General features: G+C 53.4%; 1 protein-coding gene across 4 annotated transcripts in view; it reads left to right on the plus strand.

Moving 5' to 3' along the window:
- AGAP3 (ArfGAP with GTPase domain, ankyrin repeat and PH domain 3) overlaps nucleotides 1-15581 on the plus strand; it is a 56374-nt gene that overhangs the window by 8283 nt on the left and 32510 nt on the right. The gene's annotated exons all lie outside the window — the stretch shown is intronic.

Consider the following 15581-nt stretch of genomic DNA (forward strand, 5'->3'; position numbering starts at 1 on the left):
TGTCACAGTCTGTACAGGGTAGTGGGTACACCCGGCTCTGGAGCCAGGCTGCCTAGATGTGCATTCCTAACACTTAGTAGTGGTGTAAGCTTTCTGTGTCTTGGCTTCCTTGTTGGGTGAGTTCCGTAACCTTTCTGTGTCTTGGCTTCCTTGTTGCTATTATGAGTTTAACAAGCACCCGTCTCATTGTGTAGGTGTGACAGTGAAGTATATTAACGCGTGCAAAGCTTTTAGACCAGGCCCGGCCCCTCGGAAGTGTTCACAGGGGCTCCAGCCTTTGCAGGGCTGCGGAGAGGACTCAGGGAGGGAGTGTCCCTCGTGGCACCTGCAGCGGTGGCTCCCCAGTCATGCTCCCTGAACCCGAGCGGGCGAACGGGAGAACCTGGCGGGGCAGAGTTTGGGGTAAGTTGGTTTAGCCTGGCAGGCCCCAAGGAGGGGTGCCAGGTCCGGACTTGTCTGACGTTCCAGCTGATTGCAGCAGACCCTGGACCACAGCTGGTCACAAGGAGTGTGTCACACAGGCACCCAGCATTGCTTTCATCTGATTGCTTGCCCGTCGATTAAAGTATTTCCTCTTAATTCAGCACCAATTACACATGTGAGTCATGTGTAAATTTAAATTTTCAAGTAGCCATATTAAGAAAGCAAAAAAAAATTATCTTTAATAATGCGTTTTATTTAATCCATTGTATCTGAAATATTATCATTTCAATGCACAATTAACAAATTAATATAACGGGGCTTCCCTGGTGGCGCAGTGGTTAAGAATCCGCCTGGTTCGATCCCTGGTCCGGGAAGATCCCACATGCCGCGGAGCAACTAAGCTCGTGCGCCACAACTACTGAGCCTGTGCTCTGGAGCCCGCAAGCCACAACTACCGAAGCCCGCGCGCCTAGAGCCCGTGCTCCGTAACAAGAGAAGCCACCGCAGTGAGAAGCCTGTGCACTGCAAATGAAGAGTGGCCCCCGCTCACAGCAACTAGAGAAAGCCTGCGCGCAGCAACGAAGACCCAACACAGCCAAAAATTAAATAAGATAAATAAATGAATTAATTAATATAACAATTTTTAATGAGACATCTTACATTCTTTTCTCAACTAAGTCTTCAAACTGTGTTTCACCCGCTCAGTGCCTCTCCATTTGGACTGGCCGCATTTCAAGGGCTCAAGAGCCGTGCGTGGCCAGTGTCTCTGGTGTTGGAAAAACAGCTCTAATTTTAGCCTATAAGGTAACAAAAGAATTCCTGTTCGTTGGAAAAATTGAATACAGAAGTATATCCTTTTGGATTCATCTTTCTAAAGTATCATATTAAAATTTTTTAAGTAACGTGCCTTTCACGTATATCCTGCCGTTTTCACTCAGTCATTCAACAAACACTCCTGAGTACCTGCTCAGGCCGTGGTGATGGGTAGCAGATAAATCTATTTAGAAGGGTTACTGAAGTCACAGTAGTTTTTTGTCGCCGTGGATTTTCTTCAAACCCGGAAGCACAACTACTGCTGAGGGGGCTCGGCCCCGAAACGTGTTCCCGTCCAGAGGTTCTCAAGTTCTGGAACCGAGGTTCACACGGTTTTGCTCAAGGCGGAAGGTGGGGAGTGAGCCCAGACCCCGCTCTTTTGCAAGAAGCTGGAGGAGAGGGCGCGTGTCTGTTGGGGATCACGTCCAGGCTCTTGTTAGTCAGCGTCTTGGTTGAGAATGGGTTGCCCACGGGCCCCAGCGTGGATCACGTCCAGGCTCTTGTTAGTCAGCGTCTTGGTTGAGAATGGGTTGCCCACGGGCCCCAGCGTGGCTCGCGTCACTTGGGTTTGGCGGTTTCATCCCACGTGGCTGCCGCTCTGCCCTACTTACGTCCCCGCCCGCCCCCTCTGCATCACAGCCCGAGGATAATCCTGAATTAGGGTGAGGGGAAGGGAGATGGCAGGGAAAGGCTCTTCCATCTGCTTGGGGGCAAGGGCCGGTGGGCCCGACCGGGAGTGGACGTGCCGGACAGCGAGCCTGTTGCTGGGCAGAGCTCGTGTGAACAGCACAGTCCGTGGACTGGCTGGCCTCTGCGTATCCTCCTGATGCTTGATGGACTAAAGTGCTGGATTGTGAAGTGCAGACCACCAGGGAATAGGGTGCCGATTATGTAGGCCGGCCAGCCGGCCAGCCGTGCAGACTGTAAGCCCAGCCCTCGCTCTGTGGACCAGAGAGGGTGGAAGCCACCTACCAGGGATTCAAGGTCACTGCTGAGCAGCAGGGCGGTGAGGCCCCGGGCCTTTGCACTTCACCGTGGTACTCTCCTTCCAGCTCACAGGAGAGGTGGGCCGGGTGATCCCCCGGCCATGTCCCCTTCAGCCGTGACCCACAGTCAGTTGTGCCAGGATGTGTCACCAGCAAAGTCACAATATTCCCCTCACCCCATCCTGGTGTCTTAGGCAGGAGCTGTTCTTTGGAAGCTTTTTTTTTGGTTTGTGTTTTGTCTTTACGCTGAGTAACGTGTATATAATAGCGAAAATGTCGTAAACGTACACGTGCTCTCTGAAAACACACGGCACAGAATAAGGCCGCTCTCAGCCAGCAGCCTGGGTTGGCCTCCTTGCTCTGTCTCTCAGTTCACTTCCGGGCCCTGAAGTAAGGAGACCTTCCCCTCCCTGCTCTGCTTGGAGATGAGATGTTTGTGGAGCCGCCCAGGAAGGAGCATCCTGTGGTGCTGCGTTCACCAACTCGCTCTTGTTAACCTTTGTCCGGGGAGCCAGCAGGGAAGCTGCCAGTGGGCTGGGCTGGGCCGCTCTCTGCCTTTAGCAGGCCCTTGGTGACTGACATCTTGGATGGGATGTCCTGAGGCCCCTCCAGCCAACCCAGAGAAGACAGAGCCCATCACCCTGCAGAGCTCTCATTCTCTCCCAGGCTGTCACTCTCGGGTGTCGGGGGGGCGGGGGGCGGACACGCCATCCTGAAACTGTGTTAACAGGCTCTCACCTCCCTTCCTGGGTATCCCCCATCCCCTGCCGGCTGTGGCCCTTGGGCCTCGCTTCTCTCAGTGGGCCCTGAGCGCACGGCAGCCCCTCCAGGGCCATTACTTCCCTTTACCTGCGAGAAGAGCTGGGATCTAAACCTGCCTCTGTCCAGCTCCATCGCCCACCTTTCCCGTTCGAGGCTCTGGTCTGTTGGGTGTCCCTCCCCAGCCCCTAGTCTCCCCTGGCCTGGTCCCTCGTGGGGCCTGGAGCAGTGGGTGCTCTCCTCCCACCGGCCCCAAGCTGGTGCCGGCCTCATCTGCTGCTTTCCTCCTGGACACTGAGCCCATGGCCAGTGGGCCTCGGGCCCCCAGCCCAGTACCAGCCTGGCAGGTACCAGTGACCAAGAGCCCCTCCCTGCTCTGTACCCAGCCCAGGGGCCCTGTTGGACCTGGAGGTGGCTCAGGGAGCCCTCGCCTGTATCACACTGCTCCGTCCCCTCCAGGGCCACGGTGCTGCCCGTGGGGTCCCCTCCCAGCCCGCTGGCCCCGAGCAGCCAAGGGCAGGGGGCTGTGAGGCCCCTGAGGTGGAGCTTTGCAGCCCCCAGAGCAGGGTGGGGCGGGGGCTGTCTGTGGAGGGGCCTAACTTCTCTCTCTGAGGCCCGTGCCTCCCCGCAGAGTCTGGGCCGCCAGCTTGTGCCTCGCCGGCACTGGGGTGACCAGGAGGAGGGGCGGTGCGTGGAGTTCTCTGGCCTCTTCCTCCAGGGCTCAGAGCTGGGCCAGAGCTGCTAGGTCCCCGAGAGCAAGGTGTCTTGCTTTCCGGCGTGTGCTTCTGACTGGTCGCCCTAAAGCCCGCGACCTGCCCGGGGAGAAAGCTGCCCTGGGTTGCGGCCCCGGGAGGCGGCCACGTTCTGCCCCAACTGTGTGACCCTCGCCTGGCGACAGTGGGTGTGAGGCCAAGGGAGGGACACCGGCCACCACCTGGGTCTCTCCCATGGGTACAGGGGGAACAGGCCCCATGCAGGTTCAGGGCAGTCAGTTGTGTCCACGCTGGGGGCACCAATGGCATAGATACGGAGACCCTGACCCAAGTCCAAACAGCTTAACACAGACCCACTGAGGGGGCAGGGTCCCCAGGGGGCACGGGAGAGAGTCCTTCCCCTCTGTCTGCAAGAGAAAATCCGTCCTGGAGAGTGAGGGCTGGGTGGTCCAGGCGGAGGCAGCCGTGTGCAGCCGTGGGGTGGGGGGAGGAGCGGGGAGGCCCTTCGGAATTCTGAACTGGGTGCCTTGGGCATTGCCACTGCCTTTCCTTCCAGGGTGCCCCCTGAACTCGATCAAGGGGAACATTGATTTCTGCGGCACGCGGGGGTACAGGTCCCAGTGCTGCCTGGTGCAGCCCAGCTGGGAGTGGGCTGAGTGGGGTGTCCCTCTGCTCCAAGCAGGAGAGGATGGGCCGGGTGATGCTGAGTTGGCACCGAAGAAAAACTGTATTTCCGAAAGAGCGCGCCGCACGCCAGGGCCTCGATGGGCTTTCTACCCAGTGACCCAGCGTGGAGGGACGTGGGGGGAGCCCTGTGGCGTACCTGGCTGCTTTGATAGGCACCGCGAGACGCTGTTTTACCAGAGTCGTGATTTTATTATGAAAATTGCTGGCGTAGCGTGTTTTTAAACTATTCAAATGCGCCACCCCACACTCCAGCACTTTGTTTGTGCTGCAGACATCGCGAGATTGACAGCTCGTGCTTCAGGTGCCAGGGAGCCGCAGGGTTCTGAGCGAAGGGTGGCTGCATCTCATCTGGCATCTCAGAAAGAACTCGAAAGAATAGCTTTCTGTTAGTGCTTGCGTGCCAGGCTCTGCCCTCCGTGCTTGCTTGCCATTCTCGAGACGTTCCTGGGGTGTTATCATCCCCATCTTGAAGATGAGGAGACTGACGCACCGAGATGTAGAGGAATTTGCCCGAGGTTGGTCGCCTCACAATGGCAGAGGCAGGACCCGGACCCGGGGAGTCCATTCTCAGATTCTGTGTTCCGAGCCGGCATGCGCTGCTGCACCACGAAAAAGATACAGCTCTTAAAAATACAGAAGAAAGTTAAAAGTGTATTGTCTAATCTTGGGATAAGAGGTATCCCCTTAAGCCAGACAGGAAACCCAGAATTTATAGAGGGAAAGACAGACAGATTTTTCCCCAAGCCTTTTTTTTTTTTTTTTTTTTTTTGCGGTACGCGGGCCTCTCACTGCCGTGGCCTCTCCCGTTGCGGAGCACAGGCTCCGGACGTGCAGGCCCAGCGGCCATGGCTCACGGGCCCAGCCGCTCCGCGGCACGTGGGATCCTCCCGGACCGGGGCACGAACCTGCGTCCCCGGCATCGGCAGGCGGACTCCCAACCACTGCGCCACCAGGGAAGCCCTCCCCAAGCCTTTCGTTTTGAAAAATGACCACCTTGAATGATTCTTAGTTAACATTTACCCCATTTGCTTTCCCTCTGTTTCTCACACACACATATTTTGGCGGAGGTGATGGGCAGTAGTTGTGGACGCTTCCCGCCAAGCACTCCAGCAGGCATGTCCTACGAACAGACAGTCCTTCTACATAACGTAGTACCAGTGTCACACCTGAAAGGATGAGCGAGAGCTCTCAACCATCGTCGACTAGCTCATCCATAACCAGACGTCCTCAAGTAACCCCCACGTGCCTTATATAATAACCTCTTTGTTTTTCCAAATCAGGATGGGATCAGGACGGCACAGGATCCATCGTGATGCTTTTCCCCATCACACAGACTCTTTTTTTAATATTTTAAAAAAACGTATTGAAGTATAGTTTATTTACAATGTTGTGTTAATTTCTGCTCTGCAGCAAAGTGACTCAGTTATGTATAAATATAATATAAATATATTCTTTTTCTTATTCTTTTCCATTATGGTTTATCACAGGATAATGAATATAGTTCCCTGTGCTTTACAATAGGAGTTGTTTATCCATCCTATATATAATGGTTTGCATCTACTAATCCCAAACTCCCAACCCTCCCTCCCCCACCCACACCTCCTTGGCCATCACAAGTCTGTTCTCTACGTGTGAGTCTGTTTCTGTTGCGTAGATAAGTTTGTTTGTGTCATGTTTTAGATTCCACATATAAGTGATATCATATGGCATTTGTCTTTCTCTTTCTGACTTACTTCACTTAGTATGATCATCTCTAGGTCCATCCATGTTGCTGCCGATGGCATTATTTTATTCTTTTTTTTATATAAATTATTTTATTTTATTTTATTTATTTTTGGCTGTGTTGGGTCTTCGTTGCTGCACGCGGGCTTTCTCTAGTTGTGGTGAGCGGGGGCTACTCTTCGTTGCGGTGCGTGGGCTTCTCATTGCGGTGGCTTCTCTTGTTGCGGAGCACGGGCTTTAGGCGCGTGGGCTCTAGTACTTGTGGCACATGGGCTCAGCAGCTGTGGCGCACGGGCTTAGTTGCTCCGTGGCATGTGGGATCTTCCTGGACCAGGGCTCAAACCAGTGTCCCCTGCAATGTCAGGCAGATTCTTAACTACTGCGCCACCAAGGAAGCCCCTCTTTTTTTTTTTTTTTAGTACATCTTTATTGGAGTATAATTGCTTCACAATGCTGTGTTAGTTTCTGTTGTACACAAAGTGAATTAGCCACATGCATACATATATCCCCATGTCCCCTCCCTCTTGAGCCTCCCTCCCACCCTCCCTATCCCACCCCTCTAGGTCATCGCAGAGCACCGAGCTGGTCTCCCTGTGCTGTGCAGCTGCTTCCCTCTAGCTCTTTTACATTTGGTCGTGTATATATGTCAATGCTACTCTCATTTCGCCCCAGCATTCTTTTTTATGGCTGAGTAGTATCCCATTGTATATATATACCACATCTTTATCCATTCATCTGTTGATGGACATTTAGGTTGCTTCCATGTCTTGGCTATTGTGAATAGTGCTGCTGTGAACATAGGGGTGCGTGTATCTTTTCGAATTATGGTTTTCTCAGGGTACATGCCCAGTAGTGGGATTGCTGGGTCACATGGTAGCTCTATCTGTAGTTTTTTAAGGAACCTCCATACTGTCTTCCATAGTGGCTGCACCAACTTACATTCCCACCAACGGTGTAGGAGGGTTCCCTTTTCTCAACACCCTCTCCAGCATTTATTATTTGTAGACTTCTCTTTTTTAATATAAATTTATTTATTTATTTATTTTTGGCTGTGTTGGGTCTTTGGTGCTGCACGCAGGCTTTCTCTAGTTGCAGCGAGCGGGGCCTACTTTTTGTTGCGGTGCGCGAGCTTCTCATTGCGGTGGCTTCTCTTGTGGGGGAGCACGGGTTCTAGGCGCGTGGGCTTCAGTAGTTGTGGCACGTGGGCTCGGTAGTTGTGGCTCACCGGCTCTAGAGCACGGGCTCAGTAGTTGTGGCGCACGGGCTTAGTTGCTCCGCAGCACGTGGGATCCTCCCGGACCAGGGCTGGAACCCGTGTCCCCTGCGTTGGCAGGTGGATCCTCAACCACTATGCCACCAGGGAAGCCCTGTAGACTTTTTAATGACGGCCACTCTGACCGGTTTATCACACAGACTGTTGAAGCGTCTGGGGGCAGTTTTCCTGTAGAAGGTTGCGCTCTGATTCGGGCGCTGAGGCTGCTTGGTGTTATTTAACTTGTGCCTGTATCCCGCCTGCTGCCTATGACCTGAAGCGAGCTCAGGGGCTTGATGAGATCCAGGTTAAACCCTTTTGACAGGAATACCTCCTATTGTGTCACATCAGGCCCTGCTGTTAGTGATGTTAAGGACATAATTACCAGATGTCCTAATCCTGAAGGCCCATTGCCTCCCCCTTTGTAATTCATCAGTAATCTGTAGGGTGAGACTTTTGCGCCTTGGAAGTAAACTGCTCCCCACAACTTTCAGTCAGTGGTTTTCAGTGCCTCAGTGATCGTGCCTGAATCTGTTCTGTTGGGGCTGCCACGTGGTGATTTTCTCATCTGGACATTCCTTCCGCAAGTCTTAGCTGGTACTCTTCTGTCAAGAAGGCCGCCCCCACCCCCTTTGCCTTTTTTTAGGAACACTCTTGTTTCATGGATTTTTGTTGTGGTTCTTATTGTTCAGATGTTATAATCAATTATAAAATTAACAGATTTAATTACACTTTTGTAGAATAGAGTAGGAGAATTTGCTTGCCATGTACATATGCCAGATAAATGGTTAAGATGCCTATTATCAAAGAATTCCTCTAAATTGTTAAGAAAAAGGTTTTTAAAACCCCAAAGGCAGGGACTTCCCTGGTGGTCCAGTGGGTAAGACTCCATGCTCCCAATGCAGAGGGCCTGGGTTCGATCCCTGGTCGGGGAACTAGATCCCGCATGCATGCCGCAACGAAGAGTTAGCATGCTGCAACTAAGAAGTCCGTGTGCCGCAACTAAGACCCGGTGCAAGCAAAAAACAAAACAAAACAAAAAAACCCAAAGACAAGTGGACAAAGAATAGGACCAGGCAGACAATTCAGAGAAGAGGAAATGGAAATTGTTGATGACCATGAAAAGATGCTTAGCCTCAGAGTCATCAGGGAAACACAGATCTGAAGAGCAAGGTACTGGGTTCCTCGTTCAGTAGCAGAAAGTGAGCTGATGACTCGATGCTGGTGAGAGTGGCGCAGTGGGTGTTCCCATATGTTGCTGGTGGGGGAATGGGGGGGCAGTGAATTGCTGCCTCCTATTTGGAAAAGTAATCAGGCATTATCCATGAACATGAAAAATTCATATTTTTCTTTGAACCCAACTTTTCTACTTTGGGGCATGTAACCTGTGGAAAGAAAACACATAGGTGGGACTTCCCTGGTGGCGCAGTGGTTAAGAATCCGCCTGCCAATGCAGGGGACACGGGTTCGAGCCCTGGTCCGGGAAGATCCCATATGCCGCGGAGCAGCTAAGCCCATGCGCCACAACTACTGAGCCTGCGCTCTAGGGTCCGAGAGCCACAACTACTGAAGCCCACGCGCCTAGAGCCCGTGCTCCGCAACAAGAGAAGCCACCACAATGAGAAGCCCGCGCGTAGCAACGAAGACCCAACGCAGCCAAAAATAAATAAATTTATGAAAAAAGAAAAAGAAAGAAAGAAAACACATAGGTACACAGGTGTTGATTACAGCCTTGCTTGCAGAGGTTTAAAGACAAAAAAGGAAGCAACTTGAATGGCCCTCAGTAGGGCAACGGCTGGATGACGGATGAGTGAGGCCTGTACCCAGGGATTGGGGAGGCCTGCTAGCGTATTGTGTTAGCAGCGGCTCCTTGCTCCCAGGCCGGGCATTGTGGTGAAACGCTAAGTCCAAGTCCTAGCATTGGGGCTTTGGGGACGGGAGGGGACACTCATTCTGGAAGCTTCCATGTGAAGGAAAGGGAAGGGGGCAGAGGATCAAAAGCAGCTTTCCCAGCATGTTGTGAATGTGCTTTTATACTGTCAAATATAATTCTAAAAAGAAGGGCAAAGTGCGTGTTTATTAGACGAGTCCCAGCCCACTTTCTTCTTTTGTGTCCCGCGCAGAGCTGGAGTTGGAAAGCTGTTGTGAACCCCAGTCAGGCTGTGTGGTGACCCAGAGCCGCTGCAGGTGTGGAGGCTCGGGGGCCTTTGGGGGCCCGGATTCAGCCGGGAGAGCGCAAACCCACGCGTTTTTCTGGCGAGCCATTTCTTCCCTCACCCAGCCCTCATCCCTAGGTGAAACACTCTTCTGTTTCTTCTGTTTTCTTTGTAGTGTATCCTCTATAAACATTTTAGGAAACAGGGTGAAATGTACATTTTGCAGAAAAATAGAGGCAGAAAAAAATCACTGCAGGTCCTAACCGCCAAGTTGGCCTCTGTCCTCATTTTGATATGTTCCTTTTTCCTTTTTTATTTATTTAATTAATTAATTTATTTATTTTTTTGATATGTTCCTTTTTCCCTGCGTTTATTTACCTGGGTCCATGTTACGTACAGTTTTGTATCTTGCTTTTTAAAAAAAAAGATCACAAGTATTGCTGCTGTGCTGAGTAAAAAAGTCTCTACAGATGTTATTTTATTATTTACTTATTTATTTGTTCATTTATGGCTGTGCTGTGCAGCATGTGGGATCTTAGTTCCCCGACCGGGGATGGAACCCGTGCCCCCTGCAGTGGGAGGTGGAGGCTTCACCACTGGACGGCCAGGGAAGCCCCTGCAGATGTTGTTTTAAGTGGCTGCATGATGTCCCACCATCTGGAGACACTGTCGCTTACTCCCTTGTTTCCGTATTGGTGGACACTCTGGTTGATTTCACTTTTTTGGAAGCTGGACTTCTTTGGGCCTAAACCTTTGTGTCCACGTCAGACGGTCTCTGTTGGAGTCCCTGTGGCTAATTTAGTACGAGGGGCAAAGGGCTGAGCTGCTGGGGAGGGGGGTTGGGCACATGCACGCTTGCCAGCACTGGGCCTCACGGACACAAAAGTCATGTTAAGGCTTTGGTAGGTGAGAAGTGGAACTTCATTTTTATTTTATTTTATTTTTTTTTATTTTTGGCTGCGTTGGGTCTTCATTCCTAGTTGTGGCGAGCGGGGGCTACTCTTCGTTGCAGTGCATGGGCTTCTTATTGCGGTGGCTTCTCTTGTTGCGGAGCACGGGCTCTAGGTGCGTGGGCTTCAATAGTTGCAGCACGTGGGCTCAGTAGTTGTGGCATGTGGGCTCTAGAGGGCACAGGCTTCAGTAGTTGTGGCTCGAAGGCTCTAGAGCGCAGGCTCAGTCGTTCCGGCGCACGGGCTTAGTTGCTCCGCGGCGTGTGGGATCTTCCTGGACCAGGGCTCGAACCCATGTCCCCTGCATTGGCAGGCGGATTCTTAACCACTGCGCCACCAGGGAAGCCCTGGAACTTCATTTCTAATTTCTGTTTCTTTGAGTCCCAAGTGAGAGCGAGTGATTTCCACGTGAATTGGCTGTTTGTACTTTCTTTACTTTGTCAAGATTTTATTTATTTTTTTTAGCGACATCTGTGTGCTTTGCATGTATTCGTGATATTAACCCATCAGCATAGTCCCATTTTTGTCCACGTGTTGATTTCCCTTTAGTTATATTTCTCTTAGGTTTTTTTGTGGGTTTTTTTTTTACAATTTTTTAAAAAATCGTTCAGGACCTTATTTTTATGCAGTGAATCTATCGATCTTCTCTATCCTTTAAATCCAGGAACCTTGTTGCAAACTGTGTCCTGCCTCCCCCTCTCCCGGGGTCCAGCACAGCTTCCCCTGCGGCTCGGCTGTAGCTCCTCGCAGACTCCGCGGCCAGTGGGCTTCCCCGGCTGCCCGGCCAAGCTGTGCAGGGCTCAGCGAGGTTGGGGCGAGGGCTGGTGGCTGAGGTCTGAGGCCTCGGGGAGGAGGTGGGCTGAGTGAGGCCGTTGCACAGAGGAGCACAGGTGAAGGTGCCGGGAGGGGAGGTGGAGAAGACCCGCCCACGTGGGGTCTACAGGCTGTGGACGGGCGTTTGTGAAGATGGTTTGCAGGGACCCCTCCACCTCTGCCCTGTGTGTCGTCCCCACTGCCCAGTTGTTGCTGACGGGCCGGGGACCCTTGCTCTCTGCGCAGGGGTTCTGCTGGGGGCTCCTGGTCGGCTCTGCCTGTGGCGTAAGTTCGAAGCACGGCAGCTCTGCACACGGCCTTGACCTCTGCGCCCGTCTCATCTCGCAGCCGAGGGCTGTGGGGAGGCTGCAGTCGGCCACGCGGCCTCCGGGGCTCCCTCCTGGGTGGCCTCCCTTGAGCGCCCATGCGGTCACCAGGGTTCCCTGACGCCGTTTCACAGCGATGGTGTGGCCCGGGGGCCCAGGCCTGAGAGCTGACGGGCCGGTGGGGTGGTGAGTCCTCAGGCTGAAGACAGATGAGAGTAGAATTAAGAGGAAAGCTGGGTCCCTGATGCCTCTGAGGTCGCCCGTGCAAGGTCTCTCGCCGCCGCAGAGATGCGCTGCGTCGCTTCCTACCTGCCGGCCGCCCTCGGGGACAGCACCTCCCCCAGCGCCAAGGACATCAAGAAGATCCTGGACAGCGCGGCACTGAGGCGGACGATGACCGGCTCAACAAGGTCATCTGTGAGCTGAACGGAAAGAACAATTGAGGGCGTCATTGCCCAGGGTATTGGCATGTTGGCCGGCGCGCCCGCTGCCGGGGCTGTGGCCATCTCCACTGCCCCAGGATCTGCAGAAAGACGAGAAGGGGGAGGAGGCCGAGGAGTCAGACGATGACGTGGCATTTGGCTTGTGCCACTAGAGTCCTGCTCCCCTGCAAATACAAGCACCCTCCCCCACCTTTTTTTTTTTCTGGCTGTGCCACGTGGCTTGCGGGATCTTAGTTCCCTGACCAGGGATCAAACCCGGGCCCCCGGGCCCTCGGCAGTGAAAGAGCGGAGTCCTAGCCACTGGACCACCGGGAATTCCAAATAAAACCCTTTTTACATTAAAAAAAAAAGAGGAAAGTCTGAAACTCAACCGCCAGGCGCCAAAGCTCTGATTGCCACTCCCAGTCGCTCTGTGACGCCGCGGGAGGGCTGGTGGGACTGGGAATGCTTGCTGGTGTTGAGCAGAAGAGTGTGCAGGTGGACCGGCTGCATGGGACGGGGGTAGCCCTGTGCCCCCAGGGGCCTCATCGGGTTGTCCCCGCCCCACTCCAGTCCTTGTGTGGCCCAGGCAGCGCTGGACAGTGGACCCCCTGCGGGGGGAGGTGGGAAAGGTGTGTCTCACAGTAGGAAATTAACTGTCACATGTTGCTGGGTACCTGAAGGGCTCAGGAAGATGGCAGTCGCCCAGGGAAGTGTCTTCACTGCGGGAGGGTGGTCTGACCTCAGGCCCGGGCTGGCTGCTCTGGGCTCTGTCTAATGGCATGAACGTGAGGTGTGCCGAGGGTCCCTCAGCCCCAGACAGCGCCCCTTTGGCCTGTTGAGGTGGCTTCTCCTTTGTGAATGCCATGCGTACCTAGCAGGGCTGGCTCATGAACCAGTGTCAGCCCCTCGTACTGATTCAGGGCTGGGAGAGTGGGATTTCGGGGCAGGAGTTTGTTTGGAAGGTGGGTGACGAGGAACCTTGGGGAGTCTTTTGGGAAGGAGGTTCCCTTGCTGGGAAGGGCAAGGCTGGGCCGCCCCGATGTGGGTACCAGGGCTCAGCAGGCCTCAGGGCTCGGGGCCAGACAGGTGGCCTAGGTTGGAAGGTCAGCTTCAGCCACCTACCAGCCCTCACCTTAGGCACGTTACTTGGCCGCTGTGCCTCAGAGTCCTCATCTGTAAAACGGGGAGATTAACAGTACCTTTCAGGCTTCCCTGGTGGCACAGTGGTTAAGAATCCGCCTGCCAATGCAAGGGACACAGGTTCGAGCCCTGGTCCGGGAAGATCCCACGTGCCACGGAGCAACTAAGCTCGTGCGCCACAACTACTGAGCTCACGTACCACAACTACTGAAGCCCGCGCGCCTAGAGCCCGTGCTCCGCAGCAATGAGAAGCCTGCGCACCGCAAAGAAGAGTAGCCCCCGCTCGCCACCACTGGAGAAAGCCCACGCACAGCAACGAAGACCCAACGCAGCCCCCCAAAAACCAACCAAACAAACAAAGAAACAAAACAGTACCTTTCAGGACTTCTCTGGCGGTCCAGTGGTTAGGACTCCAAGCGTCCACTTCAGGGGGCACGGGTTTGAACCCTGGTTGGGGAACTAAGATCCCGCATGCCGCGAGGCGTGGCCAATAAATAAATATTTCTTTAAAAAAGAAGACCAGTACCTTTCTCAGAGGGGTTAAGTGGTTTTGTGTGTGTGAAGTGCTCTGAGCAGAGCCTCTCATGTTCAGGAAGTGGCCATTATTATCGGGTGACCAGTGCCGTCCCCTGTGGCTGCTGCCTTGGGTGTATAGGGCACCAAAATGGCTCTGCCGTCCCCAGGGCTGGCCGAGTCTGGCTCTGAGCCACAGGGGCAGGTATCTGTGACCTTTCTGTGCCCGGGAGCTCAGGCCCCCATGAGGTGAGAGCCGATTAGATGTTAGCATCTACAGAAGACACGAGGTGAACTGGGGACAGTGAGAGGAGGCCGGGACGTCCAGGAGGGCTTGTGGTGGCAGCGGGCCTGAGCTGAGTGCTCACCGACGACTCCCGCCGGGCTGGCGGCGGGGAGGGAGGTAGCCTCCACGTCCAGGCCCTGCTGGTGTCAACCTGGGTCTGGCCTGAGAGGTGTGTGGCTTCCTTTGATGGGGAGCCCATCCAGAGGCCTCCCGGGGTCTGGGCACGTGTGTTGGATGCTCGGGGCAATGGGCAGGCTTGGCCTTGCCAGTGGGGCAGAGCCCTGGGCCTCAGTGTAGGCCCTGGTTTCAAAATTGATGATGGGAAATCAGATGCTTTTATTTATTTATTTGAAACTTTATTTTATTGAAGTATAGTTGATTTACGATGTTGTGTTGATTCCTGGTGTACAGCAAGGTGATTCAGTTACATACGTACATATATTCTTCTGCACGTTCTTTTACATTATTATTATTTTGGCCACACTGAGCAGCATGTGGAATCTTAGTTCCCCGACCAAGGATTCAACCCGCACCCCCTGCAGTGGAAGCGCGGAGTCTTAACCACTGGACCGCCAGGGAAGTCCCTCCTTTTACAATTGTTTATCACAGGAGATTGAATATAGTTCCCTGTGCTATACAGTAGGACCTCGTTGTTTATCTGTTCTATATAAATAGTTTGCATCTGCTAATCCCAAACTCCCAATCCATCCCTCACCCACCTGGAATTCAGATGCTTTTAAACTTTTGTCCATTAGACTCTCAAACTACCTGTCTTTGTTCTTAGTAGTGTACACTGACCCTCAGTCCCCCTTGCCCTGAGACCCAGAGCTTGTGCATCTGTACTGGGGTTCCCAGGTGGGGGCACAGCTCCTCCGTCTTACAGCAAAAACGGCGCAATTATTTGAATACTGTGTTGTCGTCCCTTTATGAAACTATTTGACTTCTGTAAGAAAGATGAAGCAAACTTTCATTAGCCTGTTGATGCTGCTGATATGGAATGAAGGCATTTTCAAAGCCTGTTGGACTGGAAGAGGCAGATTTTTAGCTCATGGGATTTGGCCGGACCGTTGCTCAGTTTTGAAGGTAGAGAACAACCTTTAAAAATGGATGAGGGCTTCCCTGGTGGCGCAGTAGTTAAGAATCCGCCTGCCAATGCAGGGGATGTGGGTTCGAGCTCTGGTCCGGGAAGATCCCACATGCCGCAGAGCAGCTAAGCCCGTGTGCCACAACTACTGAGCCTGTGCTCTAGAGCTCGTGAGCTACAACTAGCTGGGGCGCACAGTTCATGCTCAGCAAAGATGCACGTTCATTCATTCATTCACTCGTTCATTCACAGAATCATTGCACACCACCTGCGTGCCCTGCCGAGTTCTAGCGGGGGAGCATTAAACACACCAGAAAAATATCCCAGAGGGATGAGTGTTAGACGAATATTGTGACAGCTGCGGACAACTCCTGAAACTTGTAAGGAGGCCGGTCCTGCAGGCCGCCCGTGTGAGTGGCGGGTCGTTGGCGGGGGCAGCCCAGGGTCTCTGCGGACTCCCTAATCCCCAACCCGGTGACCTGCAGAGAGGACAGAGCTTGCTAGAGACCTGCGGGCCTTGCGATCCTCCGGGT

This window comes from Pseudorca crassidens, chromosome 8, assembly GCF_039906515.1.
Source record: "Pseudorca crassidens isolate mPseCra1 chromosome 8, mPseCra1.hap1, whole genome shotgun sequence".
NCBI lineage: Eukaryota > Metazoa > Chordata > Mammalia > Artiodactyla > Delphinidae > Pseudorca > Pseudorca crassidens.